Source organism: Aquila chrysaetos, chromosome 13 (genome assembly GCF_900496995.4).
Source record: "Aquila chrysaetos chrysaetos chromosome 13, bAquChr1.4, whole genome shotgun sequence".
Classification (NCBI taxonomy): domain Eukaryota; kingdom Metazoa; phylum Chordata; class Aves; order Accipitriformes; family Accipitridae; genus Aquila; species Aquila chrysaetos.
Window position 1 is genome coordinate 14759583 of NC_044016.1, and position 27180 is coordinate 14786762.

A 27180-nucleotide genomic window follows, 5' to 3' on the forward strand; every position below is an offset into this window, starting at 1 on the left:
AGCACATTCCAATTGACAACAGCTGGGACAGCTCCACTCCGAGCAGCTGCCTTCACTGCGGCCCCACTACATCCCCTTTCTGTGTGGAAAGCTTTGTTTTGGCTAGGGAAGGGTTTGTTGAGCTTTCTTGCGCTGAAGTCTCACACAGAGACTTTCCCTTTGCCCATGGCATGTGACCCTGCCAACTAATGGGTTTGAATCCCCAACAAGAAAAACAACAACGTTTAAAAAGAAAAAAAAAAGTAAAGGTTAATTAACCTCAGGTCTGTTCTCAGCAAAGCAAGGCTGCCATGGATAAGTAATAAAAATAGCTTCTCAATGGTCCTTGTGTCTGTCAGAGGCTCACTCTGTGATCTTTCAGTCAAAACCATGAAAGCGGGAGGGGGAGGAGAGGCTGATTCGCTACTGTCCTTTTCTTGTGCATGTGTTCCCAAGGTTGCCCGGCTCTGTCCTTCAAATCATCTCCACCAGTAAATCATTTAGCTCAACCTGTCACTCTCGGTCATTGTGAGGAGACAAAAGCTACCCATTTAACCCCAACCATGGCTGATTCACGCGGCAGGGAAGGCAGGCTCACAAAAGGAGGCTAGCAGGGAAGGTGGCAGTTGGGTTGGATTTCATGTAGACTGGTGCTGGTTTTCCCTCTCCTATTTTTTTTTCTCCCCCCACCCCCCCCCCGTTATTTTAAATTAGCAGCACCTCTCATACTGGGATTGTTTTTTGAAGACCACATGTTTGTCAACAGAGCTGTTCTGCTTGAGTAATTTGACCCCAGCCTGGCTTCAAAGGTTTGAAAGGGCAAGAAACACACATAACTGTATCAGCATACATCTCTTACCCCTTTCACCTGGACAGCTTTTTTGGACCATTTTTGTTGCTTTGAAAAAACCTGGTAACAAAACATCCAATTAGTCACACGGAACCAGAGCTATTCCAGCCAACCTGCTATTTGGGGAAATCTGCACTGCAATTATCGGGTTCATTTCACCTGAAGTATTGCTCTAAACCGTCAGCTAAAACTCTGCTACCTTGAATCATAACCTCTGCCCAAAGTCTGCACCTCAAATGGGCATCTTTTGTGTTATGACATGTTGTTCTCTCTGCCAAGAAATCACTCTGCCCTGATATTTTAAAATTAAAAGTTAGTGCTTTGACATAGAAATCAGCTGTTAAGTTTAAGACTTCTTTTCCATAATCGCCCTGGCCAAAGTTTAATCTTCAGGTAACACCTCCCACCCCCAAACAACCAAACCTATGAAAAACTAAACAGGCCATCGGAGGGCAACAAATTTGCAGTAAAATGAAATGCATAGAGAAACCAAGCAATACTGCAGATAGTTTCATGATTTATTCCTTTCCCCCACCAAATTCCAGAAAATCCCTAGTGAGCACAGAATTTGCCACAAAGCAAACTGTAATTTATATATAAAATATACCTGCAAATATCCACAGTTTCAATTTCTAATGATACTGTCACTAATCCACAGGAGAATTCTTCTGTAATTACCAAGCAAGTGTAGCGTTATATTTTAAGAACCAAGCACTGAAGCTGACAAAGACTCAAAAGCACAAAATACACCACATCTGTGCTTCTCCAGGGATATTTCTGATTTTTGTTATGCATGTGAGATCCAAGAAATGCATATATACTATGCATTTTTGTAATCTTTTTAATGTGCCTTTTAGCAACAAGCAGTTCAGGATGTGGTTATTGCTTAGTGTGTTAGACATGTTTACTCTCCTGTTGGGCATTTAAAATGCCTTAAGTCCTCTTTTCACTATGAATTGTGTGTCAAAATGTTGGTTTGGATATCAAATTCTCTTGTAAACCTGTCATTAGGAAGAGTCTTTGTCCACCTGAGTCACTCTTTTGATTCTTTTGGTTTGTTTTTTGTGTTCCCCTGACAGGTCTATCCTACACCTTTCTATAGCTAGCAGAGTAAAGCAGAGTTGAGAAAACATGTTTTGCATTACTGAGTTTGCAGTCTCACTGTAAGCTTTCTCACAGATTCATCTTCAATGAAGGGCAGAGGGTTGGGGGAGAAAACACGTTTTTCCCTGAGACTGCAGAGTATGTGAATTGCCTTCTCTTTCAACCTATGGGGCAGCCTTCACAGATTTCAGCACAAATGGAAGAAATATCTGATTTCCCATTCCATCTGGATTCAGTTTCTTTCTTCCTCTTTGTATAGTTTCTTAGAGACATTATGGAGCTCACTGGAGGGGCTGCTTACACATGACTATGTCGGCACTGGGCATACTGCCAGAATTTCACTCCAGGAGGCTGCAACAGGAATCTTTAATTAACTTGAACCAAAACACTGAATGGCAAAGAACAAAGGAGAGGGGGTGGAGAAGGAGAGGAGGAAGGGAGGGAGCACAAAATAATGTTTCCCATACTAGAATCTCCAATTTTGGTCACGGTATGACATTATCATAATGTCATCCCTTATATGTATTTACTAGAGCGTAGGTAATAATTCCTAACTCCTGTCTTACTCAGGAAATTTTGCCTTTCTTTCTGCTCATGGAATTAGTATCTGTGATTGCCCGTTGTACAACATAGTAATCAGTATTCTCTTGACTTTTATATTAACATATTGTGTGATTACATATGTCCTCTACAATTTACAAGATTCTAAATATGAGATGACTGAGTCTCCAGCATCTTGAACATTGCAAAACTACACCGTAATATTGTGACAGTGCATAGGAGTTCCAGATATTGAACGAGATCCTACTCTGCTCGGCATAGTACCAGTATGGTATGTCCCCGTTCTCAAAAGTTTACATTCTAAGCATAAGCAAGAATTAGATACAGACAGATGAATAACATAACTACTTACTGAAACAGCATTATTCATTGTTGTGAAATGTTTTCAAAACAGAATGGATAATGTTTCATACTCATTTTGCAGAAATATACAAGATGCAAAGCAGCAGAAAATCAGGCCTGAAATACCTTTCTCACTTAAGCTCAAGGGAATGAGTTGAGTGGTTTCCTTGCTGTCCATTGCCTAGTTAAATATGTGTGCAGAATAATTACTCTAAATGCAAAACTAATGGTGATTTCATGCATATTCATTCAAGTGAGTTTGTGATATAGGTGCTGATACTGTTCTAGCTAATGAGGCTCAGTTGCTCAAATATTTGTGAAAACGAACATAGAAAGGGCTTGTACCTGCTCAACATGAACTTATTTACACATTCAAAGGAATATTCAAGTGTGAATTGATTTGCTAGTTGGTGGTTTGGAGTGTATTATGTTTCCATCTTCTGGCTTAATGACACCCTAAAAGAATCCAGTTGGTGGTATCTCTGATGTGAACCAACACATGGTAGCTGGCGACAAGCAAGAGATTCACTTTAAAAGCACAGTCCTGACCCATACTGAAATGCTAATGCGGACATACCCAAATTTCAAAGAATTATTTCATCCTCAGAAGCATATACACTTTTTCCTACCCTAAGTTTTCAAAACAAATTAAATCAAAAAAGTATCATTAATTTCCTATTTTAGAGCTGATGTTTGGTATTGTTCTTTAAATATTTATGGCAAAGAAATCATATTTCACTGCTCTATAAAGCAATCATGTACTTGCTAAGTATAGTGTGAAAACCTGACATAGAGACAAGCTTCAGAATCCCCTCAAAACAGAAAGGTTTTCACAGAGGGCTAAGGTTGTATCTTCCTCAAGTCATGTTAGGAGTAGCTGCAAAAGAATTTAAGAATCTTTAAACTGAATGTGACATTTTTGATAAGACCCTGCTCAGGTTTACAGAGATCAGAGGGCCTGGGGTAAGAGAATCACTGAATGTGCCTTAGAGAGGTCTCTGGAATTTTTTTGCAGCTACCTTCATTGGAAGCCATAATACACATAAAGATTGGAGGCTTGGAGAGATATCTATAATATAATCTCCAAATTTTTATTTATATGTTTGTTTATATAAAATTATATTTTTATATATATATATATATATAATGGTTTTATGAGCCAGTGTGATTCACCTAACTTAAAAATAATTATGCATGAGCTGTACAAGAAGTGCATTTAGAGTGAGAATTCAGTTTTTATAACAAAATTTCTATCTATCTGCCAAAATACAAACTCTGCTCTGAGTTAGTCTAGTGTAACTAACTACAGAATAACTATTTAATTCAAAGGCATTCAATTAGATTTAATGGCATGGGAAGAATTTCTCTTCCAAGTTTTCTCTCTCTCTCTAAACATATTTATATATATTTGTGTGTGTGCATGCACACACATAGGTACATACACAGACGGATAGATACATAGATAGATAGAAAACTGCTATGTTACCAAAACACACTCAATGAGGAATTGAGCATGCTTATTGGAACCTGTGAAGAATGAGCATGATACGATTGTTGATCACCACCTAATCATTAGTATGCTGATTAGTAGGCTGGCTCATTCTGGATTACATATGCACTAGAATATGTTTTAAACACTTAAAGATGTTACATATATCTACACTGAAGGCAGCATTAGCTGTTTCTGGCCTTATTCTCACAGATGGACTGTGCTTAGCAATGTAAACCAATCTCTCATGCAGTATAGTCCAACTTAGAGGTTTCTCTGAAATCTTCTGTTGTTATTTATTTTCCTAAAAAATATCAAAATGAGTAAATGGTTTCAAATTCAAAGTGACAGCAGAATAAAACCTTTTGAAAACCCTAATCAGCATTCATTCCTCATGTAATTAATTCCACTGAAGACAGTAGAGAGACAGCTGAGGCAAAGTTAACTCACGTTATTTTCATGTGACAAATAACCCTGATTCTTTTGTACTGGCTGATTTTTAACCGTGTCAAGTGTTCACAATTAGAAGTAAAATTATTGATGTGTATATTAGCGACCTTTGACTACAAAGGTGAGTATGGGCTATCCTGTTCCATTTTCTTTCATGTCAACTTTCTGTCGGAATTTAGCAATTCCCTTACTAGTGAAAATGAGTCCATTTTGAGTGACAAATGGCTGTTAGAAATTCTGAATACATGTAGTCCCAATAAAAATAAAGTTACCATCATTACAAATGTAAAAGTCATAAAATCCCTTGAGTCAAAAGAGATCATTTTATGGGAAGGCTCACAGACTTTTTTTCACTAGCTGACATATCCCCATGCTCAGCAAGCTTTCATTCCATGGGAGTTGCTCACTGGTGTGCCCATACTGCTTTCCAGTTTGCTCCATGATTATAATTCCCACTAGTTTCCAGGCATTCCTAAATAAGGCCCAATACTTCTCTGCATTAAGATTCTGCCTTACATCAGACTTCAGCGATTTTCACTTAAAAAAAAAAAAATGAGGAGGATATCTGGGAATTCTCTTAGAGCAGAATTTAAATTAAATCTCCTTATTAATGATGTATGGATTTCTTTCATTGTTTAGGAGGCCTGTGAGCAGTTGAAAGAAACAAGAAGGCTTTTAGTAATGGGCACTAACAGCACCATTGTGCTTACATGGAAGCTCTTGGCCATTCAGTGTCACAGGGTCAAAAACAATCCAAGCTCCCACACCAAAGCAGTCTGTAGAAGGCCACACAGACCTCACAACACTGATTCTTTAGAGCTTGGGTGGGTTTCTGTGAGTGATGTGTTAAGTTCAGCATTGGGATGTAGAGAGGAAATTAATTTTTATTAAAGTTTACACTCATTCAAACTTCCCAAATCCGTTTTTGATTTTCTGAGTTAGGTTGGAAATCTGATGGGAACAAGCTAAAGCATGAATTACAATTATTATGAGACAGCCTTCTTTTCTAATGCTTTTACTTCTGGTTGTCTGGCACATCTCTCTGTCAAGCACTGGGCATAGTGTTACTGCCTTGCAAATAATAGTGATAGAAATCATAGAGGTATACAAAGCAGGGGGAGGGGGGAGAGGAAACAGGACTAGGAAAGGAATTTATTTGACTTCATGAACCTTATGAACCATTGTATGTAATTGCTAAGAAAATATTTGAGTCTCTTTTTATCTGGTCCTCCTCTCCTTTTCCTGGCTTTTGCAATGTGTGACCTGGATGGATGCTTTAAGTTGCAGGTGGCAGTCAAAGAAGTCTCATGTGCTTCAGAGGGAAGCTAACAGCATATCCCTGCATAACTACTAAATAAACAGTAAATTCTGCATTTTGCTGCATATTATCAGGCACAGATTACAGCTGTATATTGATTATACATCTACAACTCCATGATATCTACAAGTTCTAAAGCATGAAACTGTTGTGCTGTTACAGAACACATAATTTATAGCGATTTGTTGTGTCAGTGAAAAGAATTTGATAACCTGAAAGCCCCAAATGTTGCCAAAATATCAATATATTATAAAAACTTCTTTTCTTTTCAAAAAAAGAAAAGGGAAATGTTAGGGAAATGTAATAGGATGGGAGAAATAAAAAGCTTTTCATGCACACAGTATACATCAATGTTCCTATTCCAGATGCATGTAGAGCACAGTGCTTTTTTTCTGAAGTTTACCTTCTCATTCATGAAGTTTTACTTCTCTCCTGGCTTCACAAATCTGGGAAGACTTTCTTTTCAGTCTTTACTATTACGCTGTTGCAATCTTTACCACACAAACTTGAGAGAGTATTTTTGTTGCCTGGGGGTTCAAAGGTATTACTCTAAAACCAATTTTGTTTCATTCTTACATCAGAACAGTGCACGAGGTGTTCAGAAGCACAGGGAGCAAAGTTGGTAACTGAAGACTTCTATTTCTGACTGATGTTTTAAAGAAAAGAATGTTTGCCTTGTGTTTTGAGTGAAACTAATGGTAAACCACAGCAGATCTGTTAGTGTTTTGCACAGTGATGTTCCTAGATTAGAAGCAAAATTTCTTTGTGAGGGGGCTAACAATACTGCAGGGGGCCATCTTGCTTCACTGAACTGGAACATCCAGTCTTTTGAGAGCACTCACACATTAGGTCGTAAGATTACTCTCACTATAGCAACCCTCTCCACTACAATCTTTTTTTTTTCTGTTTTTTTGTTTTGTTTTTTGTTTTTAAAAAGAAGACACTTTATAAATTATCTCTGCCACTACCTATTATCTTCCCCAACACCTTCTACCCTTTCTCTTCCTAAACTTCCTCCACTGCTGCAGTGAGTTTCAGTTCGCTTTTATTCAATCATGAGCTTCTGCACTTCAGTTTGTGTATAAAGGGGGTTTTTTTTTAGGGAACTGAGCAAGGACAAGAACGTGATGCTCTTTATCCTGCAGTATCAGTAAAATGTCAAATTAGAAAATTCAGGGCTCCTCTTGATCACTTTGATAGCCAGTTTCCCTGTAAACTAGGCTTTGTCTCTATGACCCTCTAGTTGAGTGATGGGGCAGTTGTGAATGAAAAGTGGATACTCTATGAAATGGTTTGAATCTCATTGTCCTGGTTTCAGCTGGGACAGTGTTAACTGTCTTCCTAGTAGCTGGTACGGTGCTATGTTTTGAGTTCAGCATGAGAAGAATGTTGATAACACTGATGTTTTCAGTTGTTGCTAAGTAGTGTTTAGACTAATGTCAAGGATTTTTCAGCTTCTCATGCCCAGCCAGCGAGAAAGCTGGAGGGGCACAAGAAGCTGGCACAGGACACAGCCAGGGCACCTGACCCAAAGTGGCCAACGGGGTATTCCATACCATGGGACGTCACGTCTAGTATAGGAACTGGGGAGTGGGGGTGGGGGAATCGCCGCTCGGGGACTAGCTGGGTGCCAGTCGGCGGGTGGTGAGCAATTGCACTGCGCATCATTTGTGCATTCCAATCCTTTTATTATTGCTGTTGTCATTTTATTAGTGTTATCATTATCATTATTAGTTTCTTCTTTTCTGTTCTATTAAACTGTTCTTATCTCAACCCACGAGTTTTACTTCTTTTCCCGATTTTCTCCCCCATCCCACTGGGGGCGGGGGAGGGGGGGGGAGTGAGTGAGCAGCTGCATGGTGCTTAGTTGCTGGCTGGGGTTAAACCACGACACTCATATATCTGATGAAACTGCTGAAGGTGTCAGAGTAAAATTAATCAGCTTGTTGGTATCAGAGAAGAGAAAATCTGAAAATCAATGAACAGCTGTCTCTCCAAATAAGAACACCTTAAAGGGTAGCATGACTGAAGTCTAGGGAGGAAAAAAAGGTAGATCTTCAAGAAATCTTTGGAAGGCCAAACCAAGCTCTTTGAGCCTGACCAGACACAGAGAAACTTCAAGGCTCATGGATCCAGTACATGTATCCAAACTCATCTGCCTGCTGAGTGGGGAAGAGGAGCCTGATCTGTGATCTTGCATGAAGACTTATTTGCAGTTTGTCGGTAACCAGATCCATAAGGGCAACGATTGGTACCTGTCCTGAATATACCTGTTCCTGAATATTAGTGATCCTTCAGTCTATAGAGATTCTTCAAAGGCAGGAAACAGGACAGAGAACACAATTTATATCCCTGTTCCTATTTTTGACGCAGACTGACACACAAAAAACCTATAAGGACAAATTTATAGCAAAACACATTAGATATAGTATGAGAAAAACATAAACTGGTTATTACAAAAGGTGAGCTCCACTATAAGTATCTAACACAGTACAGCTTGTCTAAATAAAGATTTATCTTTTCTCCAACCTTTTGACAGCTAGCTGGCAAGTAAAATCCTGTTCAAGAAACTGTGTCAAAAGAACAAGCCAGACATGTTAGGAGCCGTGTTTGTTTTAACTGAAATATACGCTGCATGCCTAACCCAAGTACAGAAAGCAAAAATCTAGATTATGCGATGAACCCAAGAAGAGGGCTTCTAGACCTCAATCACTGCAGGAATGGAGGGCCATTATCTTAGCGATGAAGTCTGCTTTTGTCCCTGGAGAAATAAAAAAATGAGCTAGCCAACTACATATGAGCCGGGTTTAGTTTGCTGACCCTTGATCGGGTGTTGACAGAAGCTGGGAAAAGGAGGAGGAGGCTTTCTTGGCTTGAATCTTATGTTCTGCCAAAGCTATTTTGAAACTAAGTTGGAAATTTCCTTGCAACACCATATGTGATAACAAAAGTGACCTTATAGACAAAATATTTAACTTGCTGCTTCAGGAACCCAGACGGCTGTTCATATAGCTTAGCATAAAAAGCAAAAGAAAGAAGACAGTGTATCATGCTCTGCTGAGCTGCATAATGCTATGAAGACTTAAAAATATTTAGTCATCCATCACCAATATACAGTATTACAGGCACCTTGGATAAAATTTGTAGTGTTAGTCTTCATTTCATTCTTCTTTTATGTGATCTTTTTATGTGATGTTCCACTAAAGGACTGAAGGAATAGAAATGGCCCTTTTATCAAGAGCAATACAGTCTAATTTGGGGCCAGTATTATTAACTAAAAGGTGTGGTTTTCAGCAATAATTTTTAAGTTGTTCTGTATGTGCAGGGAGTATTTTCTTCACTACAGCTTTATCTCACTTCACATATTGATATGGCCAATCAGGAGATCACTGTTTCTTTTCCATAAGAACAGTGCACTGAAATGAGATGTCTGGTGCAGCTGGCTCAGTAAGTGGGCTGCCCTCAGCTAGCACAGTCCAGTGTAGCAGGAGTGGGATAACTAGGAGTACTTGTCCTTTGACAGAGGAGCTGCCATTGCACAGTCCAGCTCTCCCCCTTTCCCATCCATACGGTAGCTCCACCAGTCCCTGATACAGGCCACAGATTTCAAATTATAGTAGAGCTGGCACTGGCAAATGCTTGTTGCTTCAATGTGAAGACCAGTTTGGCGATCTCAAACCATTTCCTAAAATAGAAGCCACACAGCACAGAGTGATACCTAATTGGGCAGTCTAAGGGCAGAGTCTAGGATGTTTATGACTGTACAGAGTGATTTTTCTATTAACCCTAGAGATAGTCCATGGCAGATGACACTACAACAGTTGGAAAAGCAGCTACCTGCTGCCCTGTTTGGTACTAGTTCTGTGGCTGAACAGAGGTGCCACTGTCAATGTTACACTCAGAGAAAGAAATGTTAAAGCTCCAGTTAATAAAAGCTGCTGATGTTGGAGTCAGCTAACTTTGGTCAAGCAATAAACTTGGAAGTCTTTTCCCCCAAGGGCTTCCTTTTTTGTCTCTAAAACAAAGGAAAGTGAAATGAAACCAAGAAATCCAGACTATATAGCAGAGCATTATGTGACTAAGCCAGCTGTTGCTCTGATACTGTTATTTTTGTAGCCCAGCCTATTCTAACAGAAGGAAAAGCCTAAGTCTGCCTGCAGACCTGTTGCTTTTGATAGCTAGACAGGGCACTATATACACTAGTATCATATTCTTTAGCCCTGTGAACCTACACACGTATGGTAGGGAGTCTGAGCTGCCAACAATATATAGTGGTTGAAAAAACATTTACTATTTATTTACCTCTACTAGAAAAAAAGAATAATGGGACTAGTTTGACTAACTCTATTGTTTAGGTGCTCGTTCATTAGGTGCTTAGTTACTTTTAACACTTCCAAAAGTGCAGCAAGTTATTTACCAAAGATTCCAGCTTCAGCAAATATGCCCTCTAGCCCTGTGAACTCACAGCTATTCATGTGCTAGTGTTTTAATGAAAGCCAGAAAAATATCTAACAGGGCTGGGCTGAGGTAGTGGTGGGGGAGGACGGTTATGTTAAAATGCAATACAGCACCAAAGACATTGATAGAGACTAAACAAGAGGAAAGTCTTCCCTCCCTGCACTCATTTAGCAAGAACATGGAAATAATTGTTTGCCCAGAGACACATAACCATAATTCCCATTGTGCTTCCAGAGGCAGCATACCAGGCCTGCGTACCCTTACAGAGCGCTCCAAGTATTGGAATGCAAATCTGTACACCCAGCGTCACGATTTGCGTAGCCAGCGTTCTCACAATAAGCAACATTATCAATTAGAACAAGGATCCCCAGACCAGGTCAGCAGCCATAGAACTTGCAGGAGTTCATCAGCATGGGAAAGACTTGTAAGTGAAGCAGCTCTCCTGTATTTAAAATAATTGATTTACTATTCAGGTTTGATGAAGCCCGAGTTTAATTCAGTGTGTTAAAATAAGGAGATGCTTGTTGAAGTAAGTAAGGGCAACTCAAAAAATTCAGTAATGTGTTGTTGTTGGCATTTTGATAGAAATGACTTTTTAAAAGTTCATCAATATTTCAAATAAAATTGTGTGTTGCTTTTGACTAGGTCATAAAATGACCAAAGCCAAGAAGTTTCTTCTATGAGCTACGTCAAGGAACTGAAGAAGGGTCAAAGCTGTGTGTCATGCAGACATGTCAAGTTGCTTCTCTGCCAGTGTGCCAGTGTACTTGAGGTGACAAAAGCAAACGGGTAGGTGACAGGGCAGGGGGAGGGAGGCAATGATGCTCGGCTCCTGCCAAGGATCACGCTGTCCAGCCTTGCTCTTTGTACATGCACGGATCACAGCAGGCAGCAGCTCTCCATCTCCATTCCCAATGTCGTTGCCTCCCCACCGTTTTCTGACCTCACATGCTATATGTCATGACTGCATCGGTAACTCACAGATCAGGCTGCCACACTGCCTGGGATTGTGGAAGAGGAGAAAGCCATAATGTCATAAGAGAAATGAGATGCAGGGTTAGCTGCCAGGGATTCAGTTACATGAATCAAAGCATAAAATGCCACAGGTCTCAATTCTAGTCTCTTTCGCTCAAGGCGAGCAAGACAGACTGTTTCATCATTTAGACTCAAAATCAAACATTTAGTAGACTGAGGTTAAATTTTGTTTTGGGGGCATGGAAGACTACTATCTGGATTTGAATCAGGGTTCTGGAAAAGACTCTAATTTACATCCTTAGCACCAAAATGCTGCTGCAGACAATATTCACTTAATTAAGTGAAGAGGACTGTGTGAAAATCAGCATTTTCACATTCAACAGGGTCTCTCGAACTGGGACTCTTCACTCACACTAGCAAGACAGGTGACGCTTGGGACAACACAGTAACAATAACTAATGGAAACAGAAGATTCATACTCTGACCCAGACTCCTATGTGCTTATTTAAGGAAGAAAGAGAGATGTAATTACTGTGAATTTAGGCCTTTAGCTCTGCAGCCTTTTTCTTGCTTTGGGATAAAGACAGAAGGATCATCAACAAACAGCTTTGCTAAATTCAGATCAATGACTAAAGTTGGTGCATAAGCTACCTAGGCTCACAGTGGATACATTTGAAAGGTGTCAGCAGAGGACTGAATAACTATTTTTCACTGAAACGCAGAAAATCATTTCTAGATTGATAGGGAAAGAATCGATTTGAGTGCTACAATTCTACTTTCACTACTCCTTTTCATATCACACCCTTTCAAAAGAGAAATTAAAAATTGGAACAAATCAGTTAACACCATATATATATTTATATATATAATGAAATAGAATTTTAAAATGACCATACTGAACTAGGTGCATGTGGAAATATAAAAATATAAACACTGATGCTTTTTATCAGAAAATAACACAGGAAATTAATAGTTTAAGGTTTTACCATCCTATCTGACAAAAGAAGAAACAGATGTCACAATGAACTCTTTTCGTAACTTTATAGCATGGAGACTGTTTTCATCAACTAATAAGATGGAACCACTTAAAGCAAAAGCAGGATGCAACTGCTTGATTTCTCCCACATACACCCCGCTTTGCTGTTACTGCTGTTGCCTCACTACCTAGATCATAAATTGGAGTTGGTTATAACTTAGAGCTGGGAAGCACCATCAGTGATGTAAGTTTTGTTGACATAGGGCTCTAAGGGATGGTTTTGCCACATCCTTCACAGCCCTCTCTTATTGGTGTGGCACTATGGTTTGAAAACAATGAAATAAAAAATTACTGTAGTGGAAATATTGTTGCATTTCAACAGGATCTACAAAGTAAGCCACAGCTAGGCTGGGAGTATTTTAGAATTTAGCTGTCAGAAATTGTTCCAGGACCAAAAAGTCCATGCTCTGAGCCTAAAGTTGTAGTCTTAGAAGAGTACGGTTGCATGCGCTTGAGAACACATAGTCAGGCTGTTTGCTCAGAAGCACTGAAACTCCAGCCCCTGGTAACCCGTGCTAGTGCCCTTACAAATGATCTATTGTACTTTCTACTGTTTACAAACACAGCACATTGAACCAGCCAGGTTTAAGGCTGTGCAGAGAAACAGACGAGTAAACAATATTGCTAAGATTGTGCTCCAGTATTGGTGGGAGAAGCTGAATGAAGAGTTACCAATTAAAGTCCTACTAATGATACTGCAGTTTGGTAACCTGCAATCAGAAAAAAAGTCACAGTTCAGTTTTTAATTTCTTCTTCATTTCCTAGGTAAAATATTCTGCACTAGACCAATGAGTGGAGTCTGCAGGTCTACTCTCACCTGTATGACAAAGGGAAAAGTCCTGGAGAAGCACTTTTGTCTTGGGTTTGTCCCCTCTGTCTCCCATATGCAGGCAGCACAGCTAACCTCTAGAGGTGGACAAGCTCAGACTGAGCACAGTAATGCTACACCTGGCAGCAAGGATGTAGAACACCTCCCCTAGAAAGCACCAAGGTGTAAGGAATTGCTGCATTCCTTCCCCACCACAGTTTCCTTTCATAATTTTTTTTGTGCCAAAGGTGTGAATGCTAACCAGCAATTTCAGCTATATGTTTTTGTAACTTTCTAGGCTTCCTTTACCACCAAGTTCATTCAGAGATGACTGTTGAAATCTCTTCTGTCACTACACTTCCAAGGTGTTACGTCTTCTCTAGGCTCAGTCTCAATGCCTGTGTAGACTGCAAGACATGCTGAAGGTATTTTGAGTCATTGTTTATTTTACCAGCTATCACAACCTTTTAAGGAGCAAGATGGGTTAAATAAATAATGTAACGAGCTACTAGCAAGTCTTTTCCTCTCCCCCACCCCCAATCTGCAGAATAGTGATCATTGAACCGCACTGCAAATTAACTGTAATAAAAAAGGAGAGGGAGGGCAGGGGGAGGAGAAGCAAAACATTAAAAAAGCAACTTTGAGCTTCAGAAAGGTCATTTCTCAAAAGACTATTGGTGAGGAAAGAAAATACATAAATGTTTTTAAGGGCTTAAATAAATATTTTCTAGATGAATATTAAGTACCCATTAATGTCTCTCTGTGTAGTCCACCCTAACACCTATCCTTTAGTTATCCTGTTACCAAAATGAGAGAAAGAGAGAGAGAGACTTTCCCTTTAATTTGCTTTGCACTCTGATGGTTGAAGACAAGGAAAAAACCTTTCTGGCTCTTTTGAATGAATGGTCAAAGGTACCTTTGCGGCTCCTTCACAGGGTGAACTAATCTGTGACAACTGTAGCTAATCTGATAAGAAGGCCCGCATGTGTGCTAATGTGCTAATATGAGGGGATTCAGAGCAGTCAGCGGTCGGGAAAAACCACTGCTTCCTAAATGGACCCTCATATGCAATAGCCCTGGCAACATATGCGCATTTTAACACCCGCTTAACAGGGAGACAATGCGGTGGCCTTTGTTGTGCAACACGGAGGCGAGATTCTCATGGTGGGAATTTCTGCCTCACAGGCGACATTCTTTCAGATGGGGTGCAAGGGGCTGGTGGCCGGGGCACGGCCGGAGCCTGGGCTGCACCGACCGCACGGCTTGGCAGAAAGGTTACATGTACATGTGCGAAATGGAAGCCCCTCCGCCGATTCCTTCACTGAGAGGCTGAAAACCTGGGTAATCCCTGCATGAGGGAGTGGGGAGTGAGGGAGACAAAGAGGCAGAGAAAGGGAGGAAGGAGGGAGGAACTGACTAAAACGTGTTGGACCAGGTATCTACCTGGGATAAAATCAGCTTATGACTATGGTTCTTTAGCTAACAGAGCTTTAACCAGGTTGACACCAGTTTCTAATGTTGTGATGTGCTTTATGTTATATACTGTCCTTGGAGGAGAATTCTTAAGTGCTCCACTGGAAAGACTAAATGACATCTTCTTGCCCCCCTTGATTGTTTTACTGCACACTCAGGAAAATTTGTCCGAGAGAGGATAGGCAACTTACTTCTAGCATAAACCATGCAATAGGGAAGATAACTTCATGGCAGTTGAAACTTCAAGAGACAGGCTGTCAAGAGACTTCAACATTGGTCATGGTTGTGGTGCCTCTTCTGGACACAAATGTGCCCTGCAGACTGCTCTGCAAGCCAGTCAGTTCCCAACGTTCCTTTTTTTTTTTAGGCGTCCCATAGCCTAATGCAAAATGGATAAAAAAGTGTGAGCCAATACGTATCTGGAGACAAAGTCTACTCACCTAAGAGAGAACAGTTTACTAAATGCCTCTTGTGAGTGGGGAACAGACCAGAACTAGCCACCCCTGTGAGTGTGCCTTTGTCTGGTTGGTACTCAGCACCTTTCCAGTAAAGCTGGTGTCAAAACAGCACAGTTACTGTGAGCTTGATAAAAGCACATGGACAATGGGCACAAACTGAAATACAGAAAATGCCATTTAAATATATGAAAAACCTTTTTTACTGTGAGGATGACCAAACGCTGGAGCAGGTTGCTCGGAGAGGTTGTGGAGTCTCCACCCTCTGGAGATACTCAAAACTCAACAGGACAATGTCCTGGGCAAGCTGCTCTAGCTGACCCTGCCTGAGCAGCGGGATGGATGAGGTAGTCTGCAGAGAGCTCTTCCAACTTCAGCCATTCTGTCATTCTATCACTCCAAGACCTCAGCATATACCCCACCCACAAGTTTCTTCCAGAGTTATTTCATTTGACTGACAACACAATGACAATGGCAAAGGGAAAGCAACACCAGTATTAGCTCTTTTATCTCAAACAATATTCCTGTTTTATCATGATAAAAAAATGAATCTCAAGGAACATCTAAGCTGCATATATGGCCTCAAAAAAGTGCTCATCCAGAGCAATTCAAATTCAGAGCAGTTTGATCCAAGACACAGACCAGACTTGGCCAAGTATTCCCGTAAGAGCATGATCCCGGTTTTAAGGCTGCAGTCTTTTTAGCCTTCTTCCATTTGAAACATATTCCCACATCAGCCATAGAGAAGTAACAGAGCTGAAGAAGGTGAGACTCATGAAATACTGAGTAGTGTTTGGGATACTTGTAAAACAGTATTATTCTAGCTACTCCACTTGTATGATTTTTCTCAGCTCTCTGAAAGTATTGGTGAGCAAGAATAACTGTTGTAAATGTTTCTAAATATGTAAATGGAGAAATCTTATTTATTCCTTTCTACTTTGTTGCATTCAGTGATACTATTTTATGTTTGAGTTTTGAATGCATAACAATTGACCCCTACTGAATAGTGACGACATTTCCTCTCAGAGGAAGTCCTGAGGGAAGGAAGGTCCCGCATAAACAAACTTCCACTCAGTACAATAGAGTAGCCCATAAATGTGACCATTTTTTCAGGGCATGGGTGAGGCTGACACTCTCTTCCTGCTCATGTAGTCGAGGGCTTATCGCAGCCCTGTTTCCCTGTAATTTAAATGTTTGCATAGCTTCTAGTTCATTTGTATTTTTCCCTGCACAGTGCAGATGTATCCCATTTTCCTGTTGCTGTGGAACACAGCCACAATTTTCAACAGTGTTACATAAATGACCATCTGTGTTAAAAAAATGCTGATGCACAAGATTGCACTGTGAGAATTTTAGCTAGCTAGCAAAATTTATGCTATTAATACTTCTGACACTTCCTGACAGTAAAGGCAAAATGCGGTGTCCCCTCTGTTTTAGAATACTGTAGCTATATGACAGAGAGCCACTGTTGCTGCGTGCAGGGAGGAATCTCTAGGGAAAAGTTAAATAAAACCTACTTGCCTATGCCTAGGTTTCCTTAAGCTTTTCACGATAGTAAAGGCAGACTGAATGAATGAAAAGTTATTATACTGATGGTGAGAGTGGTATATAACTGCATGGAAATAAAGAAGAACGCTAAGATTTCGTCAGCTTATTTTTGGCATCTTTGCATTTGCTGACTCCCAGAATCAGCAGTGCTGGAAACACTGAAATCCATCGCACAGATCTCTATGACTAGCATGACAGTTGTCATAGTAGATAGTGGCAGTAGTAAATTGCCAGTGCTCGTGTGGATGGGGATGAGAGGAAATAAAGATCTTCAGTGATTTTCACAGACATTTGGTGCAGTTCCAAGTGCTAGAGGGGCACAAAGGCTGGGTTTTTTTTCTGATCACCCCAAGACTGACACTTGCTGCCTCGTCCTCTTCAAAATACTGCTGTAGCAATCTTTCCTTTCCCCTGCTTCTGACTCCTCATCCTGTGGCCACTCATCTCTCACTGTGAGAGTCTCTCTTTTCTTAGGAGTCACTGTGCCCAGAGAGTCCTGGCTACCTGCTGGCTCCATATCAGATTTCACTTTCCCCCACCTTCCTGATTTAAGTTCTCCTAGTTCAGTGCAAAGTTCCCCTCAAACCACTTTGCTGTTCTGAAACCTAAAAGCCACAGTGACACAAATTAAACCTTTCCAGTATGTCTGATTGAGTGAAACAGTATGTGTTTTCTTAGGGTTTTTTCTTCCTTTTTTAGTAAACATTGAACTATTGTGTTTGAAATTTGCAGCGAAAAAAGTGCAAGCAGACATACATACATCATGTAAAATTTTACTCCAAGTGGGTAAAGTTTGTGAAGCCTATACACCAGGATCAGATAGGTTTGGGCAACCTTAATACTTGTGCTGATAGGCACACACAGTCATATATACACACAGGCTTCTCAAAATCATGCCTGAAGTGCACTCACAAAAAAAGCATATTCATGCACCAACAAGCAAATGTGTGTACAAAACAGAATTATGAATATTGCATGTATCTGCATGTACTGTAGCGTTGCCTTTCTCAAACGTGGACTTTGCACATATGCTTATTTTTCTTCTCTTACAAAACACTTTGAAAGTATTTGTGCTCATTCAAATGTAAATTCTGAGTCGTTTAATCTGTAGCACTTGAGGACCTATCAAAGAGTTTTCAACCCTCTAATTGAAAATTATTCTATTGTTACTTTCTACAGATGATTTCTATGAACCACAGAATGTGATTTTGTTCATTCATAAATAGCAGCAATGGGCAGACATGTCTATTAATAATAGATTAATAATAATAATAATTAATAATAACAGACAAAGAGTACAAGGAGGAGAGCCATTTGCTCCAGAGAGCTAGAGAAAATGAATAAAAACAATGAGGTTTTCTTTACCTGTGAGATTCAAATTTCATTTAATTTTAATTTCTTTCTCTTTTCTCTCTCATTTTTCCTGTAGACAAGACACTTTTGTTTCGTTGTCCAAGGAAAAGAATATGAATGAAAAGTAAGTAATTCACATAAACAAATATGTTCACGTACAAAAGACAAGTAGTATGTGTTTCTCAATATTTTAGGCACATCTCCTCTTTGCTAAGTTAGGCCAGATTTTCTTCTAATTTTACAGAAGTGGTTATGCAAGTTTCTCCAACTTTCTCAGTAGCCACTGTGAACTGCTTGTCATAACCTTAAGAGACCCTGAGAAATCAAAGCACCTACAAAAACTCTGCTTTGGGATTATTTTGAGTAAAATCAAACATCCTCAGTATGCAGTTCTGGAAAAACAATGAATATAAACGTCACATTCAGCCATTCACTTTTAGTTCAGAATACATGTTTTTCTGCCAAAGGACTATACGTGGTATATAATCCTTTGCTCCTTCAGGATTTTAATCTGTCTTGAGGCATATCGTAAAAAGGTAAGTGTTCTGTAGAATCATTAACTTGCCTAAAGCAATGTGGATGTTCTTTATTTCTTTCTTGAAAGACAAAGAGCATCTGAAAGTAGTTAACAGCCCAAACCCTATAGTTTGCTGAGGCAGCAAAAAACGAACCTGGAAATGTCCCTGCAGGGCTGAGTTTCATGTTAATTAGTCAATTCCCAGGGCAGTGCTTGTATTGACAAGAGTATGTTATTGTTCTGTTGCCTCAGTTAGTACTAAGAATGTAAGAGCACAACATATAAATACATTTATTTATCAGCACCAAAAGCATCAGGGGGATTGTGTTATATCAAAGCTACAGTGGACAGAAAAATTGCAGAGACCCCAATTCTGATCTCACTCCAGTGAGAGAACAGAATTGTCCTTTTCATGTAATGCCACTCATTGTAAAGGGATTCCATTCAGAGTATCAAAAGCCTTAGGTCAAACTTTACCTTGTAAAAAGCCCATTCAGTGGCATTCATGAAGAAGGGGCTTTTAGAAGTACTGGGCTCAACCAGCTCCCGGTGCTGAGGAAGGGTAAGACAAAACCACCAAAAAGCAGTCCAGTAAGAAAAGTAGCTGAGGATTTGCTTTCTTCTAAGGGAGCTGTGGAGTGGCTCAGCCTGGAGGACAGGACACTGCTGCTCACCCCCTCTCTCCCAGCCCGGATGGGAGGCTGCAAAGCAGCATTCAACCAAGGCCAGCCAAGCTCTGGGGAAGCAAATGCCTGGTATGGCACCAGCCCCTTTGTGTTTCCTCAGCCAGGCTCAGTGTGGCTTATGCTCATGTATGGGATTTCGTACACACAGAAGAGGACCTGCAGAAGACAGCATGAATTCTTTATAATTCTGTTCGTTGCAGCATTGTTTAGCTCTCTCCATACCCATTTGCTGCTGTGATCAACTCACATGCTGAACTAGGTTAGGGGAAATGAGAGGGGAAATGAGAAACTACAAAAATAGTGTTCCAGAGTAAACCCAGCTGAAAACAGAGGGACTTCATTGAAAAAAAGTGAATTTTTGGATAAGAGTTGACAGAGGCCTCCCTTCTGCTAAACCTTTGGCCTGTTAATGTGTCCAGAACCACGCTCTGGCTCTGAGGATGAATGGCATTAGCACAGTCTGGCCTCACACAACCAGCCCTCCTCTTTGTACCTAAACCCAGTTGCCACATCCATGTACCTCTTGGGAAGAGCCTTAGGTCCGCAGTAGTCACCCAAATGATGTTTGGTCATTAACTGGGAGCAGCTGGTCAGCCCAGGCCAAAACTGGGCCAAACAAAGTGCAAAGAAGGAAACAGACTGTTTGATGATGCTCAAACCTGTCAGTTTGCCATGACAAACAGAGCCTTTGGAGCAGCACAATGAGATATGTTTCAGGCCATCCCATGCATTATGTCCAGGGTCTGTTCCAGAAAGGGCCTGATTCAAAGCACATCAAAATTGTTTGCAGTTTTCCCAGCAGTTTCCATGGGCTTTGCGACCTAGTCTTCAACATTTGACAATAATCAGCATTTTTCCTAGAACTTAAATGCACAGAAACCTAAATAAAAAAGTGTTCTCATAATTTTGAAATCCTCATCTGGATCTGTTTCTGATTTAAAAAAAAAATTAAATTCATTCTTATTTTGCTCAAACGAGTACATACATCTCTGGTTTAAATAATAGAAAGCAGAAAAAGATTTTTGAGGTGATATTTCCAGTGATGAGTTCCAAATTTTTTGGAGGGGGAAGCATGAAAGAATGGGGTGGGACTTTTTTTTAAGCTAAAATGACAGTTAATCTACTTTGAATGTTAATTATCTAACTGATTTCTTTTCAGTCTGAGACTTTCCAATATACATACTTTCAGCTTGGGTGCAATATTTAAAGGTTTGTTATAAAACTCTTTTATTTGGAGCTTATTACACAGCACAAACCCCAGCTGTGTAGCCTGACTTGTTAGTATTTCTTCCTCTTATGCTAAACAATGAAAAGCCACTTCCCATAGAACTGTGACGTACAATATTTCTGTAATCTTAATATAATTTTCTTTCAACCACAGACTTTGTGTGTCCTCGTGCTTTTCTGGGATAAAATTTTCAGAGGAACAAAATCCCTAAAAAAGTAATTAATCATCTGGTTCTGGTTACACAAATGCCCAGATTCTGTGACCTTCAAACCTCCCTCCCCCTCAAAGAAAGCAATAAGAATGTAAAGCACAGAGAGACAGATTTTTAGAGGTATTGAGGCTTTGACTCCCGCTGACTGTTAAAACAATCTCATCCTCAACACTTCACAGAATACGTGCCATGTCATACAGCAGTGGGGCCTTAGTTTCATCCTGCATTTTGATTTCCTCTTATCAATAGACGCAAGTCCTTCATAATTTTACTTCTACATCCTTTACTTGTAATTGAAGCAGACTTTCAAGTCTAGTTTGAAAATTCCTGATTATCAGATTAAAATTTACAAATCAATGTTTACCAAAGACTTCTTGAGAGTTGCACACATTGCTTGTGAACTTAAATTCAGTGGCAAGGTATTACATGGCACTTCGTACATAACTGATTTTCCTACTTCACTAAAGCTAACGATCATTTGCATACAACTTTCCTTTGCTACACAAATTCTCACTTCAATAGGTTGCCGATGGACATCACTAATGCACTAGTATAGTGGAGTGGCTGACTTTCCATTAGATGACCCATAGCAAAGTACCACCAGGCAATGCTGCTCTCCAGGAAGGAGTGGAGGACAAGTTCTGGCAGTGATTTACTCACTGGTGATGACAACGATTCTACCACGTCCATATTTGGTCCCAGCAAGGTGAAGATTTCAGCCCAGATCCACAGGAAGGATTCAGACAGTACCAAGGCAGCCTGCAGCCATTACCAACCATGTCCTTGGCATGGGAGCCAGGCTTAACTGCTGGTGAGCCAAATCACTTGCTTTCCAAGAGTAGTAATAAGAAAATGTATTTCCTTCCCCCACAAAAAATACTGCTCACATCCAAACACTAAACATTTTGCTTGGGAAGAGAGATTTTCAGGTAGTCCTGCTCCCTGGGTACCCTGGTTCCAGACAGCCCTGGACAGCAATTACTGAAGGAGACATGGGACTCAGTTCAATAGATTCTCTGGGAATGTCAAGATTTTGTGAATTTGTATTTTCCAATGGGAGAACAAGGAATCACCATCAGTGTGGTGCTACATTGAAAAGTGCAGGGTTGTAATTATTTCTGTTGGAATTAGACACCAAAGTATTGTGCAAAAATTGAGTTGATGTGCTTGTTTGCATTTTGGGGGAATCGAATACCTTTTAAGAGTCTGGTTTCTATAAATTCCAATCAAAATCAAGGCCTCATAGCCAATTAACTGTTCCTGATCCAAGAAGTTTTAAAGAGTATAATTTTCTACACTAGAAGACCAATCTAAACTTTTTAAATTAGTCTAAACTAGACTCAGATAAGAATTTCTGGTCAGCATTTCCTCAACAGGGAATTGAAATATAGGTAGTGTAAAAGTCACTTACTCAAGGATCACGTGGGAATTGAATGACAGGAACAAGAGTCAAACTTAGATATTCTGTGTCTCAAATTAGTCCCTTAGCTACAAGACCATGTTTCAAATTCCAGCCAAGTGCTATGAACTAACTGATCTTTCAGAGCCGTTCTACATATCTTCTCAATAACTGTTCAATCTGCAGTAATAGATTTTAAAAATTCATTAATGCTTATGGTATAAAGCAGTCACCTTAAATCCCATTACCACTGTGAAAAATCCTATACTGCTCTCATGTGTACTTGGTCCTGAACCAAGGGGGTTCTGTGCATGAGACACACAGGGTGCATGAGAGCAGGATGAGACCAATAGTTTTATAATTGTGTATTGTGTAACACATTCCTTTTCCTCCTCTTCTTTTTTTCCTTATATATTCCCTGAGTGAATTCAGGCAAAGCTAAACTACCCCTTTGGGAAAGCATATAAAAAGAAAAAAAAAAAATCTCCTCTTGAAGTGTAGCATGCATCTTCTCTCCAGATGTCCATATCATTCTCCAGTTGATCTGTAGACTCTTCTTTGGCAGTGCTAGGCCTGTGCTTTCTCAGAAGTTGTAACATGCTTCACTGTTGGTGGCTGCCTTATTGTTTATATGATTAGTCACTCTTTGACTATTTTAAGGAGGTGATGTATAATTTTTGTAAATTTTAGATAAACTTCATTTATTTTCTGATGATTGATGCTGGCCAGTTATCTGACTAATTGCATTTTCTAGTGTATTTTCTCCAGAATGTGAAAAGCATTCAGAATGAACAAAAGCCTTCCTTGCTTGCTTGCTTTTCCTTTCTTTCTTTCTTTTTTTTTTTTTTTTTTTTGTGGAGCCGTTGTAATAAAGCTAACAAAACTCTAGCTGAACTACAGCTTTATAATAAAGCTTGTGACAAGTTCTGGGATCTAAGCCAAAGTCAAACCAAATGTACAGTTTACGAGGGTGAAAGGTTTTACTGGCCAGTCTGGTTCTCTTCCAAAATGCCTTCGTTTCACATGTAAACGCTAATAGAAACAAACAGTGGTAGTACCATTACTTCTATTTTTGCCTCACCACCTCCATGTCATGCAATAAGCCAAAGAAAGAAATCACAAGTAGAAAATCAAGGGAGGGGAAAAAGCAGGAGAAAGAAGAATGAAATGAAACTCCATTAGATCCCTCTCTCCGAATTCCATCTGGCCCACTGAGACTTCCTCAAAATTATTGGCAAAATGTGTTATTATTTTGGGAGGAGAAGCAGAAGGTAAAGGAAGGAAAGGGGAGGGCTCAGGCTAACTCAAACAGATCTATAATTATAAAAAGCTGGGGTTTTGTTCCTCCCAAGCTTTGCTTTTCTTTGCAACACTAAGCCAGCATAGTGGGAAGCACATCGATTCATTTGTATATACCTGATCATCATTTTCTGACAAGCCCCAATTTCCCCTCCTTGGTTCTGTTTAAGACAAAACTCTTTCTGAAGTCTATGGGAGTTGTGCCTAAATAAGCCACAACACGAAGCAGGAGACTCCCAGGGCCCCCTTGCTCACTGTGATATTATGCACACAACTTGTCTATGAAAAAGCATGCTTGCACTATTCTTCCCACATCCTTGTCCGTTTCAGCTCCTATCCATTTGTTTGTTTCATTCTCTAATTGCATCTTGTAATAAACCCAGGTCTGATAGCTCCGCAAGGCAGTGGCTTTCCATTTACTATGTGTTTACAGTATACTTCTGCCAAAAGTACATCCTTATGCCAAGGTTATATACCAGTGCCTGAATGTGATGTATTTTTAATTTTTAATTTCAGAGTAATTGTAAGTGATCGGATGACTACTGGCAATTGGATTTTTCCTACATTTAAACTGCTTGCACTCCCACTGACTTCCCTGTATGCAAAGCTGGTGCTGAGACTGCAACACATCTCACTCCTTGGGCCATACCAACACTACTTTTGCTCAGCACAGTCATTTTCCTCCAAGGAGCAGTTAACATGGAGAACTATGCATTCTGCTCCTTTTGAGGAACTGTGATTAAAACATATATAAGCACTACAGACAATCAAGTTAGCAAGACAGGCATTTCCATTTGTCCATGTGCTGTAACTGCAGAGTATAGTAACCCTTGAATTAGCATTTGCTTTGTTTTTTTCATGAATAAACTAATTTTCATTAATAAACTCAGCTCATCTATCTGGAGTCCTGCATTTGCAGAAAGCTGAGTGTAGAGAGATAAAAGATGTCAACACGTATTGGATCCTGATCTCTTAACTTTGGGAATGACTATAATGCAGTACCCATGTATGTACAATGACACACAATAAATGCAATGACAATCATAGGTTCACAGGAGAGTTGTGCTGCTTCATCCTTGCTCTAACCAATTTTATTTCTCTCTCTCTGGATGAAGGTAACAGCATATCTTAGAGTATCTTTTCCTGGAAATTGAAGGGAATCTGACAAAACTATGCTTTCAGCAAAGTAGCAGAATACACTTTGTGACAGGAATCAACTTTAAATCACAAAATGGGAAGATCTTCTTTACTGACATGCCCTCATCCTGCCTTCCTTAGTGTTAAGCTATAAAGTACGTGGCACTTTGTTTGCAGAACGGTTATGTCAACTTAAAAAAACTTTATTAAATCATTCAGCAGCCTGTTAGAGAATTTAACGTAAGCTGTAAAAATATTGGTGGGGTCTTCTTGTTGAAGACACTTCACAACACGTCTCTAGGCACAGACATGCATTAAGGCATGATTGCACTTACTACCCTGATGTGCATACTGATCTGAATCCTTGTGTAGTTTCATAATACACGCAGGATGTCTCATGACTGACTCACAGTATGTCCACACTGCAATCAGGATGTGCAACTCCTAAAGACATTTCTTTGGAGACTTCAATAGACCTAGCCCAAATAGTTACCAAATGTGGCTAGTCTGAAACTAGGTGGTATCTCTTTCAGAGGAGTTTGTGCCTCTGAGTTTTAGGACACTTGCACCTATAGGAGAGGCCTTTGTCTCTCCTATACATGGACTAGCAGAATCTAGTTAGGAACTTCAAATGTCTAGGTACAAGGGAGAGAGCAAGCAAGAGCAAATGGGAACAATGGGACCTTCTCAAATCACTGTTGCATGCAATGTTTCTTTTTGTTGTTGTTTTAAGAAGTTATCCTCTAACAAAAAATATCTATAAAAATATAACAGCATGCCAGGCTTTGTTCAACTTGATCATTTCAGGTTTGACACATGCAACTGACAGACTCCACATAAACTAATTTAATCTGTTCATTTAATGACCTGTATCCTGATGCAGATTTACTCATGATCACTTTCCATATAGCTCACACATACTATTTTACAAGGATGAACTTCATTTTCACAATGTTCTCTGGTGCAATTATGACATTAAAAAGTGCTGGGAATCAGCAGCAGGCATACATACCTTTGGTGCCAGTCTCATTTGCCACCCTGCCAGAGTGAATTAACTGAATAATAGTAAATGACCCAAGGCAGGATGAAAGCAATGCTTGGGAAATAAAAAAAAAATTAAAAAAAATGAAAAGACTGTGGAAGGCCCAGCAGAAGCAGAAATTCACTTGATGATTAACACTCTGATCACACAGCAGCAACCTGGAAGGGAATGCTGTAGTGAAACCTTATAGCTCAGTTCAGAGGTGAGCAGGAGAAAGCATATACATTGCTGCAAAAGTTATTTCTTAAGAAACGTAATTTAACACTGCCACAGATGTACAACTAAATTTTCACGTCAAGCCCCAATTAAACAGTGGCAAGACAACAAAAGTTCCAGCTTATGGTGGTTTGTTTTGGTTTTGGGTTTGGGGTTTTTTCCCTTCTTTGTTTAGTCATTGTTTGAAATTAGCCAAGAAGCTGAGATAAATTTGAATCTGGAGAGGGTGAATGGGTAAAACCAGTCCCAAGTCTACTTCTGACTTGCAAAAGTAGAAGTAACCATAACATTTATACCCAGCTTCCCTTGAAGGAAAATTGGACTGGCCATAATGGATCAGACCCAAGATATCTGGGGGCTATCAATACCAGACCACTCACAGTGGTTTAAAAACTCAAGAGTAAGCAAAGTGGGGGTTAACTCTCTTCCCTTTTAGCCCACCACAGCACTGATTTCAGCAAAATATGCTCAGATCTTGAGATGAGCTTAATGCAGTTAGATTATTGTTACTGAGTTAGTTCAACTGACAGCAAGATGACATGTTGTTTGATGTAATGGTGCTTTCAAACAACAGTGTAGACTCCCTCCTTAATAACTGATGAGTGGTCCAAGCCCCAACACAGAATTCTTAATCTAGTCAATGCTATTATAACTGGGGATATGCTTGTTACCGATTTAAACAGCTATTCAGGCTTCCCCTGCTCCAAGAGAATACATTACTTGCAGGTCTGAGGAGTCATTATCCCTCTGCTTATACTCTCTTGGGAGTTAATGAATCTTGTATTCCCTTTCTACACAATAAATTCAGTTTTGACAGAATGATTCATCTCTAACTCTTCTGGCTGTGAAGGTAAGAAATATCTTTTTGACCTCTTATGTGCCAGTATCTGCTATACAAAAGATAGGTGGGATGGGAACAGATCGCTGCACCACAAGTTTGGTGAGAAACACCTGACTTTGTGGAGACACAGTTAGCAAATTGGCAAGTTTTCAGAAGCAGCCCTCTCTTCTGCATATTTTCTGGCTGACTTGTGATTCTCAAGAGCCTCTTACTGACTAAAATGACTCTCCAGCAAACAGTGCTCATAAGTATTTAATTTTGGTGTGTAAATATGACCCTGTGAGCCAAACGCTTAAATTCCTTAATGGATACGGACCCAACAGCTCTTGCCTGTCTGCTCAGAAGAGATCTAATTTGCTTTAATTAAAAAATATATGTCTCCATCAGCTCTCCTGGGACCTGCCT

General features: G+C 39.9%; 1 long non-coding RNA gene across 3 annotated transcripts in view; it reads left to right on the forward strand.

The window, feature by feature from the left end:
- Positions 1-24573, forward strand: part of LOC115349935 — a 43389-nt gene extending 18816 nt beyond the window's left edge. The window contains exons 3-7 of one of the 3 annotated variants that reach the window (XR_005933833.1): positions 11197-11340; positions 13669-13795; positions 18276-18323; positions 21364-21652; positions 24056-24573. This is a non-coding gene — a long non-coding RNA (uncharacterized LOC115349935). The remainder of the gene's footprint in view (positions 1-11196; positions 11341-13668; positions 13796-18275; positions 18324-21363; positions 21653-24055) is intronic. The other 2 variants (XR_005933835.1, XR_005933834.1) reach the window with 2 other exon arrangements.
- Positions 24574-27180: the final 2607 nt, after the last annotated feature.